A 19,221-nucleotide genomic window follows, 5' to 3' on the forward strand; every position below is an offset into this window, starting at 1 on the left:
TTTCAAAACTGTTATGGAGCTTATCATTTCTATTTATCAGACTAATTTGTATTATTCTGAGGTTGAAGGGCATCATTGAACACAAATATCTTTCTGCTAGCCCATAATAAAAGACAAGTCTGAAACATAGCTCAAATGCAAGACAAAAATCAGAATAAACAAGTTAAACAAAACGTTATTACCTATCTATCTAACAAAAACAACACACCGTAGTGTAAAATACGTGTGCTTAGCTCCACCTTGTGGTTGATGATGTGGTGTTCAGGAAACAGGTCTCAGCCCAAAGTATGTGATGTCATTCTCTTTATCAACCTGAACTGCACACTATGTATGGCAGCACAGCATTTTTAGGGAAATGTCATATCCATCAAAATAAATGGGCTGACTCCATACCAAATATTGTACATTTTCTATCAAGAATTTAAACAATATGTTAGCATTATTAAAAACATTAGGAATAAGAAGGCGATCAAAACTAATTTCATATTTAAAAAATATTTAATCTGAAGTATCATAATGTATTTTTCCCTCCTGTTTTTCTTTATTTACTGTACTGTATGTAATGTATTTTTGCTGTGTATGTCTGCCCCTGGACTTTGTTGTATGTAGAAATGTATAATGTTAATGTATGATATTGTAACGTCCACCCGGACGTGTCGGAATGACGAGTGAAGCGTTCTCAAGTTAAACAGGTTTATTAACAACCAACGGCTCTCATCCGTCCTCTCTCACTCTCTCTCCTCTCGCGCCAACCTCTCACTCACCTGCACGCGCCCACACAGACACACACACACCAAACCCTCTGCTCCCCAACCCCGCCCCTACCTGCTCTCCTCACAGAAGCCTGACACAAACAGTTAACAGAACACTTGAACAATAAATGCAGATCGCTACATTGCCCCCCCCTTACTAAGTCCCTCGCCCCGAGGGAATGCATAAAAAGTCTCTGAGGTGGCCCGGGGCTCTTCTTGGTCTCTGAGGCCGCCTTGGAGTGAACACAGGCGGCTGCGCTTGCCGGCTTGGAACATCCTGTCCCGGAACAGGGGGTGAGTTTGGGGGTGGGGGTGAATGTGGGGGGTCAGCAGGGGACACAGTCAGTGAATCGGGGGAAGTGACTGTCTGGTTTCTCCTAGACGATGCTGGGGGTCTAGGCCGCGGATGTGCATCGCCTCTGTATGGGGCCAGCCGGTCCCTGTGGAGGGCCACCCGTCTCCCTCTAGGCGGCAGCTGGACCCTATAGACCACCTCTCCCAGCTTTTCCAGCACCTCACAAGGGCCCACCCAGTGACAGTCCAACTTAGGGCACCGGCCCTTCTTTCTTCTTGGACTATACACCCACACCAGGTCCCCGGCCTTGAAGTCCCCCCCTCTAGCCCTCGTGTCATAGTTTCTTTTCTGTCTCATGCCCGCCTTCTGCAGCTGATCGCGGGCAAAGGCATGTGCTGACTCCATTCTATCCTGGAGCCTCCTGGCATATTCCGGTCCCGGAGGAACCGCTGGTGTGTCGGGGGGTCGGCCAAAAGCCATTTCTGCTGGTGTCCGCAGCTCTCGCCCCAGCATGAGCAGGGCCGGTGTGCATGAGGTGGACTCCTGCACAGCCGATCTGTAGGCCCAAAGAACAAGAGGGAGGTGCATGTCCCAATCACGCTGATGCTCCGCGGTGAGGATAGCGAGTTGTTTTCCCAGAGTCCTATTGAACCGTTCGACCAGTCCGTCACTCTGCGGGTGCAGAGGAGTAGTCCGCGTCTTTTGCATGCCCAGCCGGTCACACATAGCGGCGAACACCCTCGACTCAAAGTTTCTTCCTTGGTCGCTGTGAATGACCTCGGCCGCTCCAAATCTGGCAAACATGCCCTCCACCAGGGCACCTGCAACGGTCACCGCCTCCTGGTCTGGTATAGCATACGCCTCTGGCCATTTTGTAAAATAGTCCATGGCGGCCAGGACGTAACGGTTCCCCTTCTCTGTGCACGGGAATGGGCCCATTATGTCCACCGCCACCCTCTCCATCGGGGCCCCCACCGCTAGCTGCTGAAGCTGGGCACGTGACTGATCAGTGGGACCTTTGTACGCCGTACAAAGGTCGCAGCGGCGGCAGAAGTCCTCAACATCTCTCCTGAGCTGGCCCCAGTAACAGCTTTGGCGGAGTCGACGCAAGGTTTTGGAGACCCCAAAGTGTCCTGCCCCAGTAGTTCCATGGGAGGCCTTAAGCACTTCTTCCCTCAGCGCCCTGGGGACCACCACCTGCCACCTCTCCTCCCCCGTTGCAGGCTCTTTCCAGGCTCTCTGCAGCACTCCATCCTTCGTCCGGAGAGCCTCAAACTTTGCAACCAGTCCTTTGGTGGCAAGCGAGCACCCAGCAACTTCATTCCACAGTGGCTTTTGTCCTGACTCCACCCACCTCAGCACTGGCTGTAGGTCAGCATCCTCTTCCTGCCGCGCTCTCCATTCGGGTGAGTCGATGATCCGTGCACCTCTGCAGACCGGCTCGGCTGGTTTATGCCTGTGGTCTCGCTCCTCCTCTGCACAGAGCTCCTTTTCTTGGTCCTCTCTCTTTTCACAGTACCGACAGCCGCTGGGAGCACAGGGGCGCCGGGACAGGGCGTCAGCGTTGGTATGGCGAACCCCCGCCCTGTGCTCCACTGTGAAGACGTACGGCGCCAGTCCTTCTAGCCAGCGTGCAATCTGTCCCTCGGGCTCCTTGAAGGACATCAGCCACTGGAGGGCTGCGTGGTCAGTCCTCACTGTGAAGGACAGGCCACACAGGTAGTACCTGAAATGGCTGATTGCTCTCACAATTGCCAGCAACTCTCTGCGTGTCACACAATAGCGCCGTTCAGCTTTGTTGAAGGTTTTGCTGAAATACGCCACCACTTTTTCCCCCCCAGGCCCCACCTGGCTCAACACCGCCCCCATCCCGACGTCACTGGCGTCCGTATCCAGGACGAACGGTAGGCTGAGGTCTGGGGGAGTGAGGATGGGAGACTCCGTCAAGGCCTTCTTTAAAGAGCTGAAGGCCAGCTCACACTCTGGAGTCCAAGCAAAATCACAGTCTTTCTGTTGCAGGCGGAACAGGGGTGCAGCTATGCAAGAGAAGCCACGCACGAACCGCCTGTAGTACGACGCTAACCCAATGAAGCTCTTCAGCTCCCGCAGATTGATGGGGGCTGGCCAGTCCTTTACTGCCCGCACCTTCTCCTCCAGCGTGCTGATGCCCTCTCCTCCGACTCGGTGCCCCAGGAACTCCAACTCTCTCCTCAAGAAACAGCACTTGTCGGGGTGGAGCTTCAACCCCGCTGCTGCTATCCTCCGTAGAACCCGCCGCAGGGCTCCTAAAGCCGCCTGGAAGGAGCTACCATGGACCAGGATATCGTCCAGGTAGACCAGGCACTCCTGTCGGGGAACGTCAGCGAGCACCCTTTCCATCAGCCGCTCAAACGTGGCCGGAGCGTTGCACAGGCCGAAGGAGAGGACTCGAAACTGCCACAGCCCCCTCCCAGTGCAAAAAGCTGTCTTTGGTCTGGCTTCTGGGCTGAGGGGAACTTGCCAATACCCGCTGCGCAGGTCTAAAGAGGAGAACCAGGATGAGCCAGACACCAAGTCCAAACACTCATCTATGCGGGGCAGCGGGTATGAGTCTTTCTTGGTCACACTGTTCAGCGGTCTGTAGTCCACACAAAACCTCATCTTTGAACTCTTCTTCTTATTGACCATCACAACCCCCGAGGCCCAGGGGCTGTCAGAGGGCTCAATAATGCCAGCTGACAGCATCTCATCAATAGCGCTGTCTGCTGCTGTCTGATGGGCCAGGGGAAGGCGGCGGGGGCGTGTCTTGACGGGCCGTGCGTCGCCCGTGTCGATATCGTGCTGCACCAGGTGTGTCAGGCCCACTTCCTCTTCTGTCAGAGCAAAAATGTCCTTAAACTCCCACAGCACTTGCCACAGTTCCTCCCGCTGCTCGGGTTTTAAGTCATCACAGCTGCGTTTCCACACCTCCTTCACTGCCGCCCGTCTGTCCCCCTTTAGAGCTGCAGGTTGTTGTTCCGGGGCCGGGGGCCGTACATCAACTGGAGTACGGGGTGTGGGGTTGGGGCTGGGGTTAGCATTGATGACAGGGGGCATGGCTGCAGGGGGGGGGGTTTGGGGTGGGGGAAGTGTTTCAGTCACTCTTGATGTAGGTGGGTGTGGTGTCGTGGCAAGTATGGGGTGCACCATTTCAACTGTGGGACCCCCTGGAAAGGCCAGCGTGTTCCTCCCCAGGTCTAGCACACAGCGTGCAACCCGCAGAAAGTCAAGTCCTAATATGCAGGAGTCCTGTACTGCCGCAACCCACACCTTAACAGACACTGACAGCCCCCCCACCTGTATAACCACCACCCCTCTCCCAAGCATAGGGGCTAGCTCACCGGTTACTGTTCGCAGTTTCACCAGAGTGGGTGTCAACCGTGTCCCCGCTGGGACCACGTCCGGTCTCATCAGTGTCGCTGTGGAGCCGGTGTCAACAAGGGCCGTCCATGGGGCCCCTGCCAGGGTGACGGGGACATGGCAGAAATCCCCCGCGTGAGTCCAGCCCACCACCCTCACAGACTCTGCGATGTCGTTTGCTTCTGGGGGAAGCGGAGCCCCGCTCCCCCCTCCGTGCAGCTGGGCTCTGTCCACTGGAGACCAGGCAGGATGGGACCCAACGGCGGGGGTCTGTGACGTCCCATTTACACAGACCCGGGGGCGTTTCCCTGAATATCAGCATTCATGGGGCACCTTGTGCTAATATGGCCGACCTGGCCGCACCCCCAACACACCAGAGGACCCCGACGAGGACGGTTGCTGCCCTGCGGCGATTGCAGTGCCATAGCACGGATTAGCTCAGTCAACTCAGCCGCCCATGCTGGTTTCTCTTGTCCTGGCTCCTCCTGTCTCACCGTTCTCACAACCGGGCCGCCTCCCGTGTGCGTGCTCTCTGCCGCCCCTCCTACAACCTCTCTCTCCAACGCCAGCTCCAGTGCTTCCTGCAGAGAGCGGGGATGTGCCAGTTGTGTCTGGACGCGCAGCTCCCTGGGGGTTATGGCCCGGATAAACTGGTCCCTAGCCAGCTCGCTCTGCACCTCAGGGGACATGTGGCTGTATGCCCTTCTCGCCAGGGTTTCAATGTCATTAGCCAATATGCGGAGCGGCTCACCCGGCTGTCTCTGTCTGCTTGACAGCTCCGAACGCAGCACCCCAGGCTGGCTGCATTGTCCAAACCGCCGCTTCAGAGCCCCAACCAAGGCCCCATAGTCAGTTCTTTCAGCCGGGCTGAGCAGTAGCAAACAGGATAAAGCTTCATCTGTAATACACAGGGCCAGCTGGAGCGCCTTATCGTCCTCAGACCAGCCCACAGCCCGTGATAACAGTTCAAATTGGGCATGGAAGGCTTCCCAGTCGGCTTTACCGTTGTATTTCGGTGTTTTAACTTGGAGCCGGGCGCCGCCATCATTGTTTACAACCGGCGCCGCGCCACTCCCGGGGGAGGTCCCTGCGCCGACGTGCCGCTTCCCGCCGGCCGAGTCGAAACCGGCAGCAGCATTTAATTCACGCCATAAATTGTCTTCTGAGTCACGCCATAAGCCATCCATCTCCTCCTTGACTTTCGGACGAGCTCCGGTCCGGTTCATCTGTGCTTCCATTATTTACCGGCCGATGAAGCAGAGCTAACGTTAGCCGAGTCAGTGCTAGCTGCGGCTACCGGCGATTAGCGGATAAAACTCTGTTTTTTTTGTTGTTTTTTTTACTTCTGACACCAATGTAACGTCCACCCGGACGTGTCGGAATGACGAGTGAAGCGTTCTCAAGTTAAACAGGTTTATTAACAACCAACGGCTCTCATCCGTCCTCTCTCACTCTCTCTCCTCTCGCGCCAACCTCTCACTCACCTGCACGCGCCCACACAGACACACACACACCAAACCCTCTGCTCCCCAACCCCGCCCCTACCTGCTCTCCTCACAGAAGCCTGACACAAACAGTTAACAGAACACTTGAACAATAAATGCAGATCGCTACAATATTGAATAGATGAACAAAAAAATAATAATAATAAATGTATGGCAGCACAAAAATATATTTGATGGTTGATTGATGGTTATGTAATGGTCCACACTTCTGAAAAAGGACATTTAACTCTGTAATTATGTTTGTGTGGATGAGCTTATTAATAAGAAACTGACCAAAAATAGGGGGAGCACACTATACAAATAACTAATTTGGCGGTAAAAACAAAGTTACAAGCACATTGGTTCAACTAACCTGTATAGTGATTGCTATTAATTAACATGTTATACAAAACGTATTAAATCATATACTTTATGAACACATCATATGTATGTGTTTTTGTATGAGCAAACTTATTATAGAACATTCTCAGCGCAGATTTGTTTACACATGGCAGGAAAACAACAGGTGTGACAAATAACATTTATGATAGCTTTATTCCATTCAGGTGTGAAGCTGTAAGACATTGGTAATGAACCAACATACACACAAACAGGGCCCTGGCACTGCACATGTAAATGAAATTCACCCATTATGATGATGATGGTGATGATTATTATAAACCTGTAGGCCTATGCTTATTGTAAAAAGAGTGCCCCATCAGACAATGTTTTACCTTTTTGGCCCAACTTGCAAAGATGAGAGACATGTCTTCATCTTCTGTATATATCTTCACGAGTGGGATATGTCCTACGTTTGTTTTTATAATAAGTGTGATTGGTAAACTTGAGCAATCGCTAAGTATACCCTAATTACGTGAGCAAAAACATAACAAATAAACCGCCCGACTTCCGCATCACGTGCCCCTCTATATTGATAGGATGCCCAGGTGGATCGTGCTCCCACCCTATGGGTCCCACATAGTTTGTGCACTAGTAGGCCCTACAGAGAACTTAGAAAGTTACACTATAGTTCGTGATGTACAATGTCGAGCTAATGGCTAAGATTGGGTGTTGATACATTGTGATTCTGCATAAATCACTAAGACTGCATGTACCTGAACTTTATTCCTCAATGATTCCCTGCACCGCTCGGTGAGAATGTTTAGTGACCCAAATCAAGCGCCCCTAAGTGAACCGCGTGTCCAGGGTGTCCAGTCAAACATTTAAAAACAACTAGGAGACTACAGCCTATTTGTCAAAAATCTGAAAGCAGCTTTAGAAATATAGTGGCATTGAAAACGGGAAAATGAGGACATTTTGTAGAAAGAAGTTCCCGAATCGTCGCAAGCGAGCGAAGAAGAAGATGCCAGCTGAAGCTGCTAAACAGTGAGCTTTAATTGGCTTTACTTGCTTTTGTGTTGATCGTGTTCGGCTTTATGTGATGTCTTGATGGTGTTCTGCTGTTGAATAAGATTTGTTCATCATCAATGTAGCGCCCCTCCGTGGTGTCAACTTCCTTTATGAAATGTTTTAATCCTGGCTTGGTTTGATATGCTAACTGAAGTCAGGCTTGTCACAGCTAACCCGGGTTTCCTAGACATCCTCATGTCTTTGGTTTTGCTGCTGACATAACATTGTTGATGTTGCTCAGTCCCAAGACTCACTTGTAAAGGCGATTCTTATTTTCAATGGGAAACACTCCTCGTTGAATAAAGGTTAAACAAACAAACAAACAAACAAACAAACTCCTAGTGGTGGCGTCGAGATCAAGCCTTATGAAGCTTTGAAGCTTTCCAGGTTCGCAAAAGGGTTCATCTCATGAGGCTTCATTTGAACCGGTTTGAACACAACCCCCCCTGTTGGTCAAAGTGTGTAAAAACAGGCAGATTTGACATCTCAAAACACTGTGCTCTATCATCTCATACCGAGTTCCCAATTAGTAAAGCCTTAGAATAACTCTAAACAACGAACACAAAATCATATTTTCATGTTAACAATAATGTATTTATTCCAGTTTAATGATTTTGATTGAAAAGCCTAAGGAGGCTGGTAAACATTGCAAAGAGGGATTTGTATTCCTTAATAATATTCGTAAACTTAACCATGTTGTAGCCTGAGAAAGGCTAAACCATATCAAAGAATACATTTATTAACTACATTATCTCATTTAGCTGTAGCTTTTATAAACTTTTTTTTTTTAAAAAGACATATTGACCAGTCGTTGAACCAGGGACCCTGTGGTTGTGAGTCAACTGCTTTCCAGCTGAGCCACAGCTGAGCCATATCGTTCTTATTATATATCCATGGGTATTTTGAGCATTTATATTTTTGTTTCCCTTTTTCCAATTTAAAATCTCACCAAATATTAGAAATTTCACCATTTGTTAAAGATCCATTGAAGGCTTGGATGAGTTTTCAGTATTACCCCCCAAATGGTTTAACTCAGAAGTTTTAATAGATGGGAAACCACTATTATGGGAAAGTCTCCTGAGAAAAGGAATTATTTGTATGAATGATTTACTAGATAGCACAGGTAATTTAATTTAATTACAGTGTTTTTGCTGTATGTATGGTCAGATATGTTATTTCCTTCATTTTAACCAGCTGCTTTCAGCTATTCCAACTAACTGGAAACGTAAATTAAAAAAAGATGGAAACCGACAACAGGTCTGTACACCTCATACAAGAAGTCAGAAATAGCTATCAAAATACAAATAAATAAAATCATTTATAATCACTGTTTACAGAGCAATGGCCTTACTGCTTTTCCTCATGCGGTCCGTTCCTTCTGGGAAGAGGAATTTCATATTCTGATACCCTGGAAACCATTTTTTGGAACCATATACAAAACAACAGTTGATTCCTATTCAAGAATCTTCCAACTGAAGATTTTTAACAAAGATTACCGCTACAAAAAAACAACTCAACACTTTTAATATTGAACCGTCACCATTTTGTAGATTCTGTAAGGAGGAAGAGGAAGACCAGATGCATTTATTTTTTTATTGTCCATACGTTGCAAGACTGTGGACTGAGATTCAAAATTGGCTCAAGATGCTTTATATTGATTTTGCATTTACTCCCTTTGGTGTTTTGTTTGGGCTTTTGGATGAGGACAGTACACAGATTAATACAATTATTCTTCTGGCTAAAATACTTGTTTTTAAAACCCAATCAAGGAAAAATCTGAACTTAAGGTGTGTGAAAAGTAGATGAAAAACACAATTTATTTTGGAAAGGATGATTGCCACAAAGAATCAAAGGGTGGCTCAACACACCATGAAATGGGAAACAATCAGCTCTAGCGAAGAGTGGGATGAAAAGGAACAATACATATAAATATGCTTGCCATGTTATGGTATGTGCTTTTGATGATATTGGACTGTCAACCTATTTTTTTTTTTTTTTTTTTGTATGACATTTGAAATGGCCTATACTGACTATATTTTATTTGTTCTGTTTGTTTGTTTTGTTTGTTTTGTCTGAGATTTTGTCTAATGTTATGTCCATGTTTTGTGTCTGTAGCCTGTACAATAAAAAAAAATATATATATTGTAGCGTCTCGCTATAGAAACACAGGGAGGCTTCGTTTGTCCTTTATCCTGGAGTTTACTTTCAAGATCACAGGTTGCTGTTGGCCGTAACCACGCCAAAACAATCCTCTAACCCTGTTAAATCCTCACTCTCCGTCACATACTCCGTTAGCTCTCTCCTAGCATTCCCCCTTTCTCTCTCTAGGAACCTCCCTCACCCAACCAACCAGACAACAATCTCCCACCCAAACCCACAGCTACAAGTCACAGGAACCGTCCATCAAAACAGTGGCACGTTCACTGACACTGTAACATGCAAACAAACTCTGAATAACGAACACATCAACATTATAACCAGTCCATTACACTTTCCCCCCTCCAAAAATTCCCTCGTCCCAGAGGGAATAAACAAAGTCTCTCAGGTGGTTAGGAGGTCTACGGTTTCTCTGTGGCCGTGCCTGGTCTGCGGCAGGGGGTGGGGCTGGCCCACAGTGGGACCCAGAGTAGGGCAAGGGAAAAAAGGTCCAGATTGTGGGGAACCAGGCAAGGTCCCGGGTCATGAGAGGGGGGTTGGGTAGAAGAAAGAACAGTGTCCCTAGCGTCTCACCAACTGACCCTGGTGGTGTCGCTGTACCCCGATAGGGGGGCCAACCTGTCCCGGTGAAGACCAACTATTCTCCCTCTCCGCTGCAGCTGGACCCTGTAGACTCAGTCTCTCCAGAACCCTGCAGGGCCCTTCCCAGTTGCTGTCCAGCTTTGGGCATCTGGCCTTCTTTCTCTGTGGGTTATACACCCAGACCAACTCGCTTGCACTGAAATGCAGTCCTCTAGCATGCACTTCGTAGTTTCTCTTCTGCCTCGCTCCTGCACTCTGTAGCTGGCGCCTGGCAAAGTCGTGAGCAGACCTCAACCGTTCCTGGAGTTTCCTGGCATATTCGAACCCTGGGGGTGAGGCAGTCGCTCTGTGGGTGAAGGGGTGTGGTGCGGGTCTTATGGGATCCCAGTTTTTCGCACATAGCCTAAACACTCGGGACTCAAATTCCGGCCCTGGTCTGTGTGGATGACTTCAGACACCCTGAATCTGCTAAACATTCCCTCCACCAAAGCGTCCACGATAGTCTCTGCCTCTTGGTCTGGTAGGCTGTAGGCCTCAGGCCACTTATGGCGCATTCCCACTGCAGGGCGCATTTCCACTGCAGGGCCTCGCACGGCTTACGGTACATTTACATTTATGTTTATAGACTTTTTCCATTTTTGCTTCTCAATTTTCTCTTGTCTGATGGCTGTATTTTTTGTAAAACAATTATCATTATTTCCATTTTTTGTATCGTTTACCTTTATTGCTGCTGTTTATTGGAGTATTGTTTGATAAACGCTACTTTTTTTTCATAATATCATGTTATTCTTTTAGACTTGTTTGATTAGTTTCTGCTTTGGTGTTTCAGTGATGAGATTTATTTGTTATGATAAATATAAATCAGTTGAGTTGTGTGGCATTATGTGAAGAGCTACTAACATACAGTAGATATACACATTTGAGATGGATACGAGTAGGGAAAACTGTGTTGAAGAAAGGACCTTATCAGAGATAAACACATGTTATTGATGGTGAGAAAAAACTTTGAATTGTTTTTATGGATACCAAACCCCCACCCTGACGCGTAAAGCACACGTCTCCTCAAGGCGTGTCAGCAGTACTTTGATCACTGTGATGCGTTCATCCTGTCACCATGAAGGGATGAGTGTCATTGTCATTTAACACACCCCCTCGGAAAGCAACATGGCAGTATGTATCCCAGATATGTATGTGCAATCATGCATATGCACACATAAGAACTGTGATGATACCTTCAACTCTGTCATCTTTTGGCATCTTGGCAAAACATTTGTCCATCCCATCAACATCTCAAAAATATGCCAAACAAGTACTTGGTAAGAACATCAAAACTTCTTCCGCAGTGACGAGTTGTTCCAAGTATACCTTTTCAGCTTGATGATTGAGTCTTTGTGAAATTCTATGGAACCTCAACTTGATAACCTTGGTGTTAAGGTGTGTGAGGGGCAACATGCCAGATGCAGAGTAACCTATCATTATCATTCAGTAAAGATGTGGAGAAAAATGTAACCAGGTGAACTATTTATAGAGGAGGTGCTGAAAAGACTTGTAAATGCTGTGAGTGTACTTTGATGTCTGAGTCATCCCACATCAACAGCATCGTGTTGTTATCCTCATGCTTCCTTTGGTTGTTGCTTGACAAGAACGTTACAGAAGTGCGAACTGCATGCTGCTTCTTTTAGTAGAACTATTTTTTTAGTATATAAGAAAGCATTGCACCATCAGTGAAAAGTGGGTTTTCATTCACTCATGGACATTTACACAGTATACTATGTCAATTCAAAATGTAGCTGATATTTATACAAAGCTGAACAAACTGTACACTCAAAACATGTTCTTAGTATTAGTTTTAAAAGAGAGTTAATAGGCAAGAATGTTTGACTTTCAGGGCAAGCAAATGCTAATGCACAGCACAATACGTTATTTGAATATATTGCCAATCATTTTCTCAATAAACCAGTGGTTCTTGGGACATTTTCAAATGTGTTATTTAAATAAGAGTCCAAAACCCAACAAAATGTAGTTAACAATGATATAAAACAGCAAAAATCAACTAATCCTCACAGTGGAAAACTAAAATCAAAACAGTGTTATTTTATTAATTGAATTATCATTGCAACCTAGTGACATAATGGAGTTTCCTGCATAGCTTTACCAAACCCAATATGAATAGCTGTCTAATCTGCCATGATATTTAAAAACACCCGTGTGTCTGCATAGCCTATACAAATTAAGGACAAAAGGGAAGCTGACTTGTGGACCCATTGACTAACGTTCATGTATACTGGTGCAGTGTATGGAATCACATGAGCTACACAGGTGTTATTTTACATGATCACTTAACTTATTTTGAAAGAAAACTGCTTTTATCAATGCTCTCTGCAGACCATCCTACTCTTCACTTTATATGATTGACGCAAAGCAAACATTGTCTGTATTTTAATCGCATAGAGGATGGATTATGTTCAAACTCTTCTTACTTTGACAGTAGGAGTTAATTTCAGTCAGATCATATTATGGTGGAGAATTTGGGTGCCAAAAAATATGCAAATGTGCATTTATGGTGGCAGTAGTTTGGCTTTGTTGAAGAAAGGTTCTCTACATTGACAAGTATTTGTTTACTTAAAGAGAGATAAGTGTCTTTTGGGGCTTACATTTTGTTTGTTTACCCCCTGGGGCATACATACTCATAATAGTGAGCTTCTGCATAAGATATGAACAGTTTACATGACAAAATAAATAAGAAGTTTTTTTACAGCAAAGGTTTTGTAAATGTTCATATTTTACTGTTAAAGATACACCATAAAACATTTCCTCTGCATTAAATAACATACAGGTAGCACACACATCAGTTTTGTGTTTTATTAATAGCAGACTTTAGAGTCAGCAATGTGTGGGAGCATAAACGTTTGTGTGGTCATGTTCTAGTTGACAAGCGTGTTTCTAAGCTTCTTAGAATAGCATATATGGACAAAACATCGAAATCCTTTAATGAGTTTGTTTGTTGAAATATTTCTGGCATATCTGACCCAGCAGCTACTGTAACCTGCTGGCCAATGCCTGTTCACTTTTGTTGTAATTTACTTGTAACACGCTTAAGGACTAGAATATCCAAGCTGGTTGATCTGTATTGCTCACAGGGATATAGTATTTCATTTGACGTTCCACAGATAAATACCAAAGGTATCATAAGGGCAAAAATAATCTCGACTTGCTGCTGTGTCTTGAGAACATTTTGCCATTCATAATTATCATTCATTAGATCTTAAAAATACATTAATAACCACAGTTGGATAACAATTATAACCACAGTTTAGAAATGTCTGTATTTTCTAAACTTTGTAGTACCAGAACCTGTTTCCTTTCACTTTTGGATGAATTTGTGAACAAAGTACCTATGTCGCAATAATGCAAAATATCCACTAGAGAGTGCCATTCATACCCTTTAATACTCTGTTACTTTGTCTCAATTGTAGTAGCTCGGTACTGTTTTGATTAAAACATTGTATTTGTTTATATAGTGTGTGTATATTTTACTTATTGGCTGATCAAATAAGAAAGGTGGAGAAGCAATAATCTAGATTGCATTAAATTAGACTTTAGCATGCCCTATGAATTAGAAATGAGGTTGGTGTAAAACCTACTCGCAGCACCTGTTATTGTATGATGTATTATTTAATAAACCTTTTTCTATTATCTGGGAGAAAATGCCTATACAATACATATATAACACTTTAACAACACCAATGCAGATGAAGATTGTAATAAGATTCCCACTGTCATTCAAACTAGTCCTTGCAAGTTTTATCATTAATTATTTAATTCATCTGGTGACATTATTTAAGGTATTTTCTAAGTTGCCAATATATTCTGTAGTTGAGTTCCCAAACACAGACAGTATGTAGGCCACGCTCATATAAAGCCTATATTAAAGCATCATATATTCTCCCTACTGTAAGTGTGCCACAGCGTCTAAACCGCAGCTCCCAAAGAGCTTCGCTCCGTGTGAGACAGGCTGATCCTCTGCTCTCTGAACTCGGGGGCTTCACCTTCAACTGCAGTCTGAGAGGAGAGGAAGGAAAGAGGAACAGAGGGAGGAGAGAAAGGGTGGGGGGAAACGCGCCACATTAAAAGAGGAAGTTCATCCTCTGATAAACACATAGCTACACATCCCACTGGACCCACTGTCTGAGATGGCAGCCAGTGCTAAATGTGAGCTTGTCTGAGCTGCACCACTACAAGGGGAGAAACCGCATGGAATTCATGTTTTGTCCCTAGGTTGTTCGTTTGAGAGCTTTAGAGGATTTAAATGTGCCTCTCTGTACCTCACAGTTTCCATTCAAGGGGCTCTCCAGACGCAGTGCAGCTCTTCACAGAAGACATGCATAATCATTGCAGAGGGGAGGGGATGAAACAAAGGAAAGATGTGTTAAGCAGCATATACATACGGCACTTTATATTGTACCCCTTTCAGGTATTCTTATGGGTGTTTTGGTTTTAGGTTTGATTTTTTGCGTTGTTACACACAAAGGAAACAGCCGCAGCACAGCACTTCAAAGGGGCCCCGGCAATCCCACATAGACAGACCACATTTCGGTGCAGCGTGCTGTGCTGTGCTGCACTGTGCTACAGACAAGAGCTGTTATGAAGAAGAGGAGACCATGGCTTCTCATTAAAAAAACACCACTGTTTCCTCCACAGATTACACTGCTACGGGAAAACTACACAGGGAACACACCCTTGCCACTTCTACAGCTGAACGATGCACTGTTACATGATTGGAACTGTCAAATAAAGCATACAGTTGGAGAAGTCTCAAAACAAGTGTTCACAAAAAAATTGACAAAACATTTTTAATGGAAATGATTGACAGGTTGTTTACAGAGAGATCTCACTTTTGGTTGATGTTTAGAAATGTCTAGCCTTTTTGTGAGGGCTGCTTTCTTTTAGCTTGTTATTGCGCCTTATGCCTGGTCAAGGCCTCGTGACGGATCCTAATGGTTAAAGGCCAGAATTGTCCATATTCTTGTATACACTACATCATAGCTGGCACCTCAAGGGAGCGTGGCATACAATTTGTATCCAGGGAGTTGTGTTTAGGAAACAAAAGGGATTATAACCCCCCTTTTAAGGGCTCCTGTACATCTTAATCGGAAAAAGACATTAGATGTGTTTTTGGCTACTACTGTTTTTACTGAAAGTCAGCAAAAATGAATGACATCTATCCATCAGCTGTCTCCATTGGGTACACATGTCCTTTTGTTTTAAGGCCCACACAACTAATTTAGCTTCATTTTGAAGCTGCAGTTGTGTCACATGATTAGAAATCTATCCGCAACTTTTTTATGTGGATTTTCAATCGGCAAAGTGTGAAGGCTCTTGTTTATACTTACACAGATTCTTTCTGAGTCTCAATTGTGGGGGGAACATCAGACCTGGGATGGCCAGGGTGTATATTGTACCTCCAGCAAGGCATTCTTCAGAGAGTGCGGAGACATTTATTAGTGAAGCCAGGGGTGGTGCACTTTCATTTCCTGGTTTTAATGGAGGGAGTCTCTGGGTCCTCACATGGGTCAAAATGAGACTCTATTTAATGTTTTTTTCTTCAGCTTTTGATGACTGTGCAGACAAATAATGGGACTGAAATTCCTTTTATTTGGGGTAGTTCATTGCTTTGGTTATAGTTTAAAGGTGTAAATAGTACTTTCAAAACCCCTTTTTTATTTTTCCCTGTAAGTAATGATCAGACATTGCTATGTGATGTGGCTAAAGATATGGAAAGATGCCGATGTCCTAATCCCTTTTATAATGCAGGTTCTTTGTATAGGAGCAGGTAACCAATTGTGGACTTCCCTTCTCTTTGGATAAATGAGCAAGTAACGGTTGTCTCCTGTGACTCATAGCTGAGTTGCGTGTATAAATAAAGTGCTGTACCATACTGTGACATTATCTAGGGCAGCTCTACTCTACAGCCAATATCCTCTTACAGTTACTGCGCCCGCGACCCGATGTCAAACAGTGACCTGAATTAGAGGACTGTGTGTCACGATGAGGTTTGCACGCAGACAAGAACACACTGCTGCAATTAAGGTATATCACGTTTGTAAACACGTATGCACACCTGAGAGCCCTTATGCACAATACCTTAAGTAGTGTATAGCACACATCAGAAGTTAATGGTTTGTTTATTATGTTCTTTTCAAGCTGTGTTTAAGTGCAGTTTCTCTGATAATCTGTAAGCATTGCAATTTAGTACACCGTCAAAGAATCACAGAAGTGGAACCAGTGTAAACAGGGTAATTAACCACCATACCAAAGCTGCATTACCCCGAGCCACCTCTGGATGGCAGTGTCAGGCTGTGCTACCTGCTGTCAGCTCAGCTCTCTCATTAGTGAGGTCTAGCAGGCCCCCTCCGACATGTATCATAAATGTCAACACCAATACAGCAGGGGACAGTGGGCCTAAATGTAACAAACACAGACGCCATGAAAGTCCACTCTGTCTGTCAAATCAATCACCGAGGCAAGCCACAAGCTGCATGTTCACACCTCACATGGAAAGTACCTGGCATTTGGTTAGTTTAAAGACACAAAGAATAAATCTCTGTGTTTTTTACAAATTATTTAGATTTCAATTTTAAGATGAACAATGTAGCACTATTGTACAGACTTTATCATTGGTCTCTGCGAATTCCTATGCATTTGCCTGAAGTGTGTAGCTTGAAGATATTGTCACCTTACTGTGGTCAGTTGGTCCCCTTCAATATACCCTCCATCCTATCTTCTCCCCTTTCCTCGTCCCCCTCTTCATTTTCCTTTCCATTCTTTTCTCTTCCCCATTATCAAGCCATGTGCTGCCTGCACTCTTTTCCATTCTCTTCCAATCGGGCCACAGGAGCAGGTGGATTGGAGATAACTTGCGCTGTGCTTTGTTTTCGCCCTGACACTGTCATTAATCATTGCCCAAGCCACACTTCAACATATAATAATAAGGACTGGCTGCTGTGTGGGGGCTGCCGCCCAATTGCCTTTCATTGCGTGGATGCCAAATTGGAGGTGAACGGCCATAGCCAGACACTACTCCCCTGTCCCCAGACTGTCTCATCATTTAGGTATTTATCCATCTCAGGCTTGTCTGTGGAGCTTCTCCCTGCCCTCCCAAGAGGCCCGAGATTGTAAGGGGGAGGATCAGATTTGTTGCTCAGGCTTTTTGGCTTTGATTCTGTGCCTATAAGTTAGGGATTAGAAGCAAATTTCCCACAGGGCAGTGTTGGATTTGCTGGTGTTTAACTGTTTAACCTGTCTTAGTCTTGTATGGCAAAGGGGTGTGAGGGTGTTGGTGGGGGGAGAGGAAGCAGGGTTTGGAGAGAGACTGGTCAACAGGCCCACAGAGACCCGAGGTGACTTAGCCAGAGCCAGGCCCACATCGATAAAAGAGGCTTCCTTATCCATCACACGTTGTTGGAATCTAAAGTGTGTGTGTGTGTGTGAGGCAGATATGGAAAATGCATAAGAGTTATGCGTGTGTGTGTGTGTGTGTGTGTGTGTGTGTTTGTGTGTGTGTGTGTGTGTGTGTGTGTGTGTGCCCTCCCATGGGTGCCTGCACTAATAAATCAGTATCATGTTAGTACTCCTTTGGTTACAGCCCTCATGTCTTGCCCATATTACACAGCATGTGAGAATACTGTGTGTTTTGTAAATGGGCCAGTGAGTTCTCAATTATTAGAGGGTGTGAAAAATAGTTACAGAAATGTGAGTTTGATTCAAGTTTGACCCTAATATTTACACATGAGCAAAGAAAAATAATCTCCATGTAAACATATTGTACACATTTATCAATTGTATCATGTTGCAGATAGGGTTTTTGTGTTTTTAATTGTTATTCTGACTGTACATGCTTTATACAATTTAATCTAAACTCTAAACTTCTTTATAAAACAATAAAGCAAATGGTTAAAAGTCCTGATAATCGTAAATATTTTGCATCTAAATGTATTTAAAGGGGAAATTTGAAAACCAAGAAAGTAAGTAAAAAGGTTCATGTTCTCATGCGTATTTTGGGCTGAGGCAGCTTGGTTTGGGTCTGGGGTCTGGGGTTAGGGTAGCCACCCTTTGTGGGCTGTACTCCGGAAAACGGATAGGGGGACAGACCAGCAGGAGGATCCCTGTGCTGTCAAACACAACCCGGGCGGATTAGGGTGATCTGAGGGGAACTTTGGAGCCTTGAGCGTGAAGTTGTGCTCTTTGGGCCCTGCCATATTTACTTCTACAAACAAGGACTACATCCTAAGGTGTGCACATCTGGATGGAAGTTGAGAAAGAGGTCTCGGCTTTGATCTCAGCCATCACCATCACTGCTCGCCTCTTTTGCTCAGTGCACAGGTGTATTAGTGAGTATGTTAGACAGGTGAATGTCAACAAACACTGGAAGATTGTCTGGACACTGTTGCTGCCATTAGCTCTGATCCTAATGGGATTGTGTGTTGGGGATCCAGCTCAGACCTGAAGAAAGGTGAACTCTTATTATCCCGAAACGTAACTCAATCCATAAAGACAGTGTTAATACGTCTCTCACATTATCACTTCAGTAGTTTGACATATATCAGCTCACTGTTCTATACTTGCAAATGTTCTCATTTTGCACTTTGAATCTCCGTCCATATCTTGTGAACTTCTATATCATCCTGACATGTAGACAGTAAAGAGCTCCATGTCTCCTTTGGTGCTGTAGAAATATACTGCAAAACCGTATTGATCTTTAATTAAAGAAGCTCTTAACCTTGGCTGGGCAGAGGACCCCCAGGCCAGTGAGTTAATTAATGTACTAATAGTCATAATATTTGTGCTGTGCACGGGAGGTACATAAAAGATTATCTATTGTATGAGCAGTTTATCAGCCCAATGATGCTAGAGCCCCGTGCTGTGCGTATATCAATATTATGGGCAAAAATCTGCAATACAGACAGAAGACGAGGGAGAGTCGGTCTTTTAATATCGCTCCCGGTTCATCAGCAGTTTAGCAAGACCCCGTTTTACCTCCTGGGATTCTCCTCTGATCGTAACCAGGCGGCATCGATGGGCCTTTACAGCCACTAATGCTTCGCTACCTTGACAACACACAGCAGCTATAAGCCCTCTAAAAGATCCACTTCTTCTCCAGATG

The 19,221-nt window shown here is 45.2% G+C and overlaps 1 protein-coding gene across 1 annotated transcript in view; it reads left to right on the forward strand.

Annotated features, from left to right (window-relative positions):
• The first annotated feature begins 6,933 nt into the window (after window positions 1-6,933).
• The window catches only part of meis2a (Meis homeobox 2a), a 176,352-nt gene continuing 164,064 nt past the window's right edge, over window positions 6,934-19,221 (forward strand). The window contains exon 1 of the mRNA XM_079641579.1: window positions 6,934-7,295. The gene's annotated coding sequence lies outside the window, so the exon portion shown is untranslated. The remainder of the gene's footprint in view (window positions 7,296-19,221) is intronic.

This window comes from Notothenia rossii, assembly GCF_949606895.1.
Source record: "Notothenia rossii genome assembly, chromosome: 7".
Lineage (NCBI taxonomy): Eukaryota > Metazoa > Chordata > Actinopteri > Perciformes > Nototheniidae > Notothenia > Notothenia rossii.